This window comes from Galeopterus variegatus, unplaced genomic scaffold (genome assembly GCF_000696425.1).
Source record: "Galeopterus variegatus unplaced genomic scaffold, G_variegatus-3.0.2 Scaffold2393, whole genome shotgun sequence".
Classification (NCBI taxonomy): Eukaryota; Metazoa; Chordata; class Mammalia; order Dermoptera; family Cynocephalidae; genus Galeopterus; species Galeopterus variegatus.
In genome coordinates this window covers 28,843-36,371 of record NW_007728504.1, presented here as the reverse complement: position 1 = coordinate 36,371, position 7,529 = coordinate 28,843, and the positions used below count along the sequence as shown (strand labels likewise).

The 7,529-nt window shown below is 49.2% G+C and overlaps 1 pseudogene; it reads right to left on the bottom strand.

Moving 5' to 3' along the window:
* The window catches only part of LOC103597689, a 28,745-nt pseudogene that overhangs the window by 375 nt on the left and 20,841 nt on the right, over window positions 1–7,529 (bottom strand).

Genomic DNA, 7,529 nt, shown 5'->3' with positions numbered 1-7,529 from the left:
CTGGCGGGAGCCCGGCGTTCGGGCTGGAAGCTGAGGGGCGCCCTCTGTTTGGCCCACTTTTCCGGAGGAGTCGGCCGCCCTCCCCGGGGCGCCGTCCCATCGCCCGGGGGCGCCGTTTCCTGCGAGGTCAAGGTCACTGGTGTCGGCTCTGCAGAGGCGCGAGGGTAACCCGGAGCGGCCGGGGTCCGCCCTCCGCGCCTGCTCGGCCGGAGCCCGCCGCCGGCATTGCCGCCGCCTTAGGTGGGGACCAGTGCTCAGGGCCTGGGGACTCTGCAGCAGGCCTGGCCACTTTCTCCAGACCTGGGAGGAAGTCGCCGCAAGGGCTTTACCTGCAGCTGTGGTCCAAACCGACGGCGCTTTCTCTTTCCACCCAGAGGGAGGTGACCGAGCCTCACCCTTTTCCGAACCTATTTTTCCACAAAAGACGGGAAGCAATAAGAGTGGAGGTCAGGACATCCGGGAAATCTCAACGAGGACAAAGTGCGCGGTCCTCTCTCCTTCAGCCCACAAGCTTCATTTTCAAGCGTGGGGCACAAGCTTCATTCTCAAGCGTGGGGTGCTTTTACTTGTGCACTACGGTCACTAGATGACAGACCTATCAACAGCAAGGGCCACACAGTGTGCTGAGTGCCCGAGCAGGGGCTGGAGGGGAGGGAAGCTTCCCAGCCCGGGCGAGCCTCTTGAGCACTGCAGGAGGAGTTCCCCGGCAGACGGCAGACGGTGGGGAGGGGACATCCGGGCAGGGCAGCAGCACCCAGGCCTGAGAGCTTGTTTGGGGAGCTTTGAGTGGACTGGCCTATTTAAGAACCTGAGAGATTCTCTAGGGCAAACCCTCTGTGTCAGGAACAAAACCAAGGTCACACAGCTCTGGTGACAGGTGATCTCCAGAGTCCAGGGCCCCTTCCCCTTCCATGCTCCAGAGCAAGCAGTTCCTAAAACAGGGCATTTACTGCTCTCTTGGTTAGTACCAATCACTTCACACTGTGGTAACTGGTGCTATTTATAGAGGGCATACTGTGTGCCAGGCATTGGGCTAAGCCCTTCACATTCAAGATCTCATATTACAACCTTAAGAAATGGGTACTGTTTTATTGTCTCCTTTCTACAGATGAGGAAACTGAGTCGAGGTGAATGCCTAATGTCACAGAGCTAGTAAGTGGCAGGTATCTAGAGTCCAAGACAGTTAGGTCAACACATTGCACAATGTTGTCTCCAGCATCTGCATGTTCAACGTGGAAAGGTTTAGTTTACAAAAATCAAAGATTTGTGAAAAAATCACAAAGTGTTTTGAGATCATGAAGTGGTCTGGCCCTACCTTTCTGGATCCTCTGTCTTCCTATTCCTGCTGTCCAAGGAAAAATCCTGAAAACCGCTCAAGTCTCCTTCCCCTCCATGTGCAATGTCAAATCTAACCACAATATTATTTCTATTATTGGGGACCTCCTATGAGCTAAGGTACTCCACGTAGGATCTTTAAAATCTTTACAATAACCCTGCAAAATAGGAATAGTGTATTTCCACTTAAAGATAAGGAAATCAGGGTACAAAGAAGTTAAGTGGCCCGAGGCCACACAGCTAGTACAGGATAGCTAGAATCTGAACCAGATAACCAAAAAAATTCTTCTCTGACCAGGTCACCTAGCTTATAGTCCCTTGGAAATCTGGGATAAGTCAGTAGTCACGTCCACCTGTCCTGGGAAATGTTATCGTAAGACCATTTTTACTTAGGAGCAGACTTAATGGCACCAGAAAGCCATAAAATAACCTAAAATGCTCTTGTAACCCTTGTGCATCCTAGTAACAGTCCCATATCTATATGTCATGTATAACAATAGAAAACCTGATGAAGTAGTTAGGCAGGGCTGTCCTCTCTTTCCTTTGGTTCTTCCCCCTTGTGATTCTGAACTGCTAAGTTCTGCTGGCCCTCTTTGGAACACATTTTTCAGGGCAACCTGACTCTGTCTACCCGGTTGCGATCGTCATATTGGCTCAATAAATCCTTACTGTATGTATTTTGCCTCATTCTTTTTATGTTAACAACCCGATTCTGTCTGGCTCCAAGATTTTCTGACTTGCTTTCTCTTTTCAGAGGCATCTCTGAATTCAGACTCCAGAAGGTAATTTTTCCATAACTCCTGCTCTCACCTTCTCCCAGAAGTTAATGATCTGTAAGGCAGGTTCCTGAAAGTTCCAGTGAAGGCTTAATGTTTAAAGGAAACTTGCCTCCCCCCCAACCTTTTGAGATGCAAATATTCACCTTCAGTTTACTCATTAAATGTGTTGTTTTGCAAGGGGGATAGGGTGTCACATCTATACAGAGGCTTTCAAACCTGTCTGTCCTAAAGACACCAATAAGCAAATCCTTGGAACGCTATTAAATTATCATGACATCCACACGTCAGAGGGCATTTCTTGTTCATCTGGATTCTGTTTGGTTCAGCAGGTATTTGTTGAACTCCCATTATGTGTCAGGGACTGGGGACACAAAATTTAACACCATAGACCCTGCCCTTGGGGAATTTCTGGTTCAGCTGAGCGGGGGAGGGGCAGGTACATAAACCTCCTGGATGCGTGCTCCCTCCGGGTTAGCACTGAGTGATGTAGGTTGCTCACAGGTGTGAAGATTGATTTGGGTGGATGTGTTGGGTGGGAAGGAGTTTCACAGAGAACTGAGTCTTGAAGAATGGGCAGGAATTCGCCAGACAGGGGGTGAAGGGTGGGAGAAGGCACTTCAGTGAAGAGATTAGCATAAACAGGCATGGAGGTGTGAAACCACCTGGTTATAGAGTTACTAAATATAAAATTTTAAACGGGGAAAGGCAAGGGTACTAGGTCTGCAACATAACCAGCGCCATTCTAGACAAGCCCAAGTACAAAATGGCGCCGTCCACCTCCTCACCTCCCCTCTCCTGTTCTCTTTTACAAGAAGCCTCATGGTTTCAGAGAAAACAAAACTTTCAGCGTTTCCGCATGCGCAGAACTCTTCATCCCCATGACCTAACTCAATCCCCACCCCGGAATTACATCACCCAGCTCTTGGCACCAACATACCAATATAAGCTCCCACCAACCTAGGTTAGCTGTTGTCCCCCATTTTGAGGGCAGCCCCGGGCTGCCTCCCACTTTGAGCACAGCCCGGCAGATTCTTTTCCTTTAATAAAGCTTGATCGGTACCCTGCATCTCGGCTCACTTTCTTTCATTATGGTGCCAAAACCCAGGAAAGGTTGTGGCTGATGTTGTTAGGTGATCCCCTCTCTCTTGGGCTGCTTGGCTCCTGGCCACGCTTCCCAGACCTGCCGAACCAGGTACACTCAGGACTCTCTCCTTTTGCCATTTCAGACAAACGCATCCAACATTGGCCTCAATTCAGGGTGAGTCAGTGGGTCTGTCCTGCCTACTTCTACGAGTCCCCCTGACTACTCTCTACAACTCCAGTCTCTATGAAGCCTAGGCGCCTGGCTGAGGGAACTTTTCTCATGCCCCCGAGCTATTGAAGGACGCTTCATTAGCTGGTCGTGGCTTTTCCCTCGAAAAGAAGGTGGACACCAAAGAGGACGCTCTTTGTTGGCACCCTTCTCCTACCAGGACTGCCCATTCCCTTTCTCACCCTCTAAGTGGGATCCTCACAATCCAAACCTAGACATCTCGTTTTCTACTGTACTCTGTGCTCTACGCTTCCGGGCTGTCTCCTGGCCAATCTCTCGGCCTCCAGGGTTAAAACTCAAAAGCCTTGTGACAATGGATCCCAGTGGCCACAAGATGGCACTCAATTTAGATACTCACTGAAATGGCAAGATGGAGAGATTCCTTGTTCAGCCTTCTCCTATCTCTGAACGCATTCTTCTCTCTGTCAAAACTGTCCTACATCTCAAATTCTCCTGGCTCATGCCCGACCTCCCCTTCAGGACTCGGATTAATCTTTTGATCCATCAGACCACTCTGCTCCCCATACGGGCCACCTCGACTACCTCCACACACTCCAAATCCTTCACCAGCCCATCCACCTTTTCCCTCTCTTTGTCCTCAGCCCTGGCTCCTTTATATCCCCCTCTGTAAAGTGGCTGGGACGGAGGGAATTGTCGAAGTCCATGTACAGGGAGCAGGTCTGGATGGCGGCCCAATGACAGGCAGATGAGGTACATGCTCAAAATAACAGGCGGCCTGTGGGAGCCGTTGCTGTTCCTTGCATGGACCCAAATTAGGACTACCAGGCTGGCCATGGAGATCGGGATCTCTGGGATAACATGATCACATACTTAATTTACGGCCCCCAAAAGGCTACTAATTCCTAACCCACCTCTGTGAGGCTTTACATAAATACACATGTATAGATCCAAACTCCCCTGCAGGCTTGACCATCTTACACTCCCATTTCATTACACAATCAGCCCCTGATATTCAAAAAAACTACAAAAGAGATCAGGCCAAACACCAGCTCCTAGCTAATGCCATCTAAGGCTCACATACTCCAAAGCCACCTGCCTCTAGGGGCAAGCCACCCGAGAACTGCTTCAAATGTGGTCAACTGGACACTCGGCATGGGCCTGTCATAACCCCAGGCATCCTCCAGGGCCCAGTCCTCACTGCAAACAGCCAAATCACTGGGGGATTGACTATTCCACTCACCAGAGACGGAGTGGCCCAGTCCCCAACCCACAACCTTCAGCTCCACAACCATCTCTATTGGAGCTTCTAGGCTTTGCCCAGGAGGAGGACTGACAATGCCCAGGGCCCAAGGCCCTCACAGAGATCACCACATGTGAGCCCAGGGTAACTTGCCACATAGCAGGTAAGCCAATCTCTTTTGTCATTGATACAGGGGTCATTTACTCTACCCTTCCTGAATATGCAGGACCAACAACCCTGTCCTCTGTCACAATAGTATGGGTCATGGGATCAGAATACCACCCACGATCACTCAACCCCTTTCCTACACCCTACAACACACCCAATTCACACACAAATTCTTAATAATGCCTCAATGCCCAACCCCCCTTACTGGAATGGGACATTCTTTTCAAATTCAAAGCTACTCTTACCCTAAACACTTTAACTGTAGCTACAATACTCCTATTACAGGCCACACCCAGACCTGGCCCCTGGGGCTTCCACCTTCCCCTCCCCCTCGGACTAGGTTAATCCCTAGTATGGGACACTTCTCCCTCCACTGCTATGCACCATTCCTCTATCCATGTCAAATTGCTGAACCCCTCTTTGTTCCCTAATGTCCCACAATACCCCATCTCTAATAAAAACCTAATAATAGGGTTAAAGCCCCTTATAAACAAACTCCTTTCTTCTCATCTTCTACAACCCACCCATTCACCTTGTAATACATCCATCCTTTTGGTTATAAAGCCTAATGGCTCATACCGTTTAGTTCAAGACCTCAGGGCCATTAATGCAGCCATTTTACCCATGACCTCAATCATTTCTAACCCTTATACTCTTCTATCTACAATCCCAACAACAACCCATTTCTTCTCTATACTTGACCTCAGAGATACCTTTTTTTCTATCCCCTTACACCCTTCCTGTCAAAACCTGTTCACCTTCACCTGGACTGATCCTGATACACATCGTTCCCAACAACTCACCTGGATAGTACTACCTCAGGGGTTTTGGGATAGCCCCCACTTTTTCGGCCAGTCCTTAGCTCAAGACTTATCTGAACTTCCTCCAACCTCTAGCATGTTAATATGATATGTGGATGACCTCCTCCCTTGTAGCCCCTCCTATGAGGATTCACAGGCCCACACTGTTGCTCTCCTTAGTTTCCTGGCCTCCACGGGATATTGAGTGTCCCCCAGAAAGGCCTAAATTTCTTCTCCTTCAGTCACCTACTTGGGAGTCCACCTCACCCCCAACACCAGAGCTAATTTCTGAACTCCCTACTCCTACCACAAAGGGTGAAATCCTTTCTTTCTTAGGGCTTGCAGGGTATCTTCACCTATGGATTCCCAACTTTGGCATTCTAGCAAAGCCACTTTATGAGGCAGATCCTGCCATTCCCTTAGATCCCACAAAGCTCATTCATTCTCCCTTCCAGTGATTAAAAGCCACTCTCCTCACAGCCCCAGCTTTATCTCTCCCAAACCTATCTCATCCTTTTATCCTATACATCACTGAAACCCAAGGACTGGCACTTGGGGTTTTGGGACAAAAGGCAGGAGATACTTTCTCCCCAGTTACATACCTCTCTAAACAACTAGACCACAGCCCAGGGATGGGCCCCTTGTTTACGGGCCTTGACAGCAGCCACCCTTTTAACACAAGAAAGCTCTAAACTAAACTAACTTTTGCACAACAAACAGTCATTTGTTCCCCCCATCATCTTCAAGACCTTCTCAGCCATAAGGCCATGTCAATTCTCTCCCCTTCCTGCCTACAATTATCCACCTTACCTTCATTGAAAATTCCCAGTTTTCCTTCAAACCTTGCCCTCTCCTTAAATCCAGCCACTCTTATCCCAAAACACGACCCTTAGAACATTGCATGGAGGCTTCAGATCTCTTTCTCAATCACTTTCCACACATCTTCCCACATCCCATTATACGGTTCATAGATGGGGGCACAACCTCCACACCCACACCCCAGGCAGGTTATGCCATAGTAAATCTAACACAAGCTATTGAGGCTGCACAACTCCCAAAGGAGGTTGGGGTTATACACTGCAGAGGACACCAAACCTCCAATGACCCCATAGCCCAGGGAAACAAACTGGAGGATCTAACTACAAAACAGGCTGCTCAATCACCAGGCCCCCACTCTTCCTCTCCCACTCAGGTCCCTCTCATGGCCCCTATGCCCTCACCCCAATACACACACCAAGAAATACCACACCTCCAACAGTTGGGGGCACAGAGGAAGGACAACTGGTATACTCTCTCTGGTCATTATGTCCTCCCTACCACACAAGCTGAGCAAATCCTTTTAGATTTCCATAATTCAGTTCATATAGGCTATAAAGCCCTACAACGCCTTTCCTCAGCCTTTATATTACTCACCCCACATGGCCACATTACTTAAACAAATCACTCAAAATTGTCCTTTGTGTACTCGTTGCTCCAATCAATGTGGCCTCCAAGTTTGGTCCTTTCCCAGCCACCAGGCCAGGGGATATGCTCCTGGCCAGGACTGGCAAATTGACTTTACTCACAAACCTCCCCACAAAAGGACACGCTATCCTCTAACCTTAGTAGATACCTTTTCAGGTTGGATTGAGGCTTTTCCCTGCACTTCAGAGGCTGCTACAGCAGTAACGCGTGCTCTCACCTCAGGAATCATCCCTCATTTTGGCCTCCCCACCAGTCACTCACTCACCTATGGGCTGCCCCCCACAAGCCCACAGGCCTCAGCCCCCTCAAACTTATGTATACTCGGCCCTTCACTCCCACACCGCTCCCATCCAGCTCATCGCCTTTAGGCCAGTGTCTTCCTACTCTTTCGCTCATTAGGGATCTTCTTAGGGAACTGGCCAAACTTCTATTACCTCTTCCTTTCCCACCACCCCCTCAGACTTTAAACT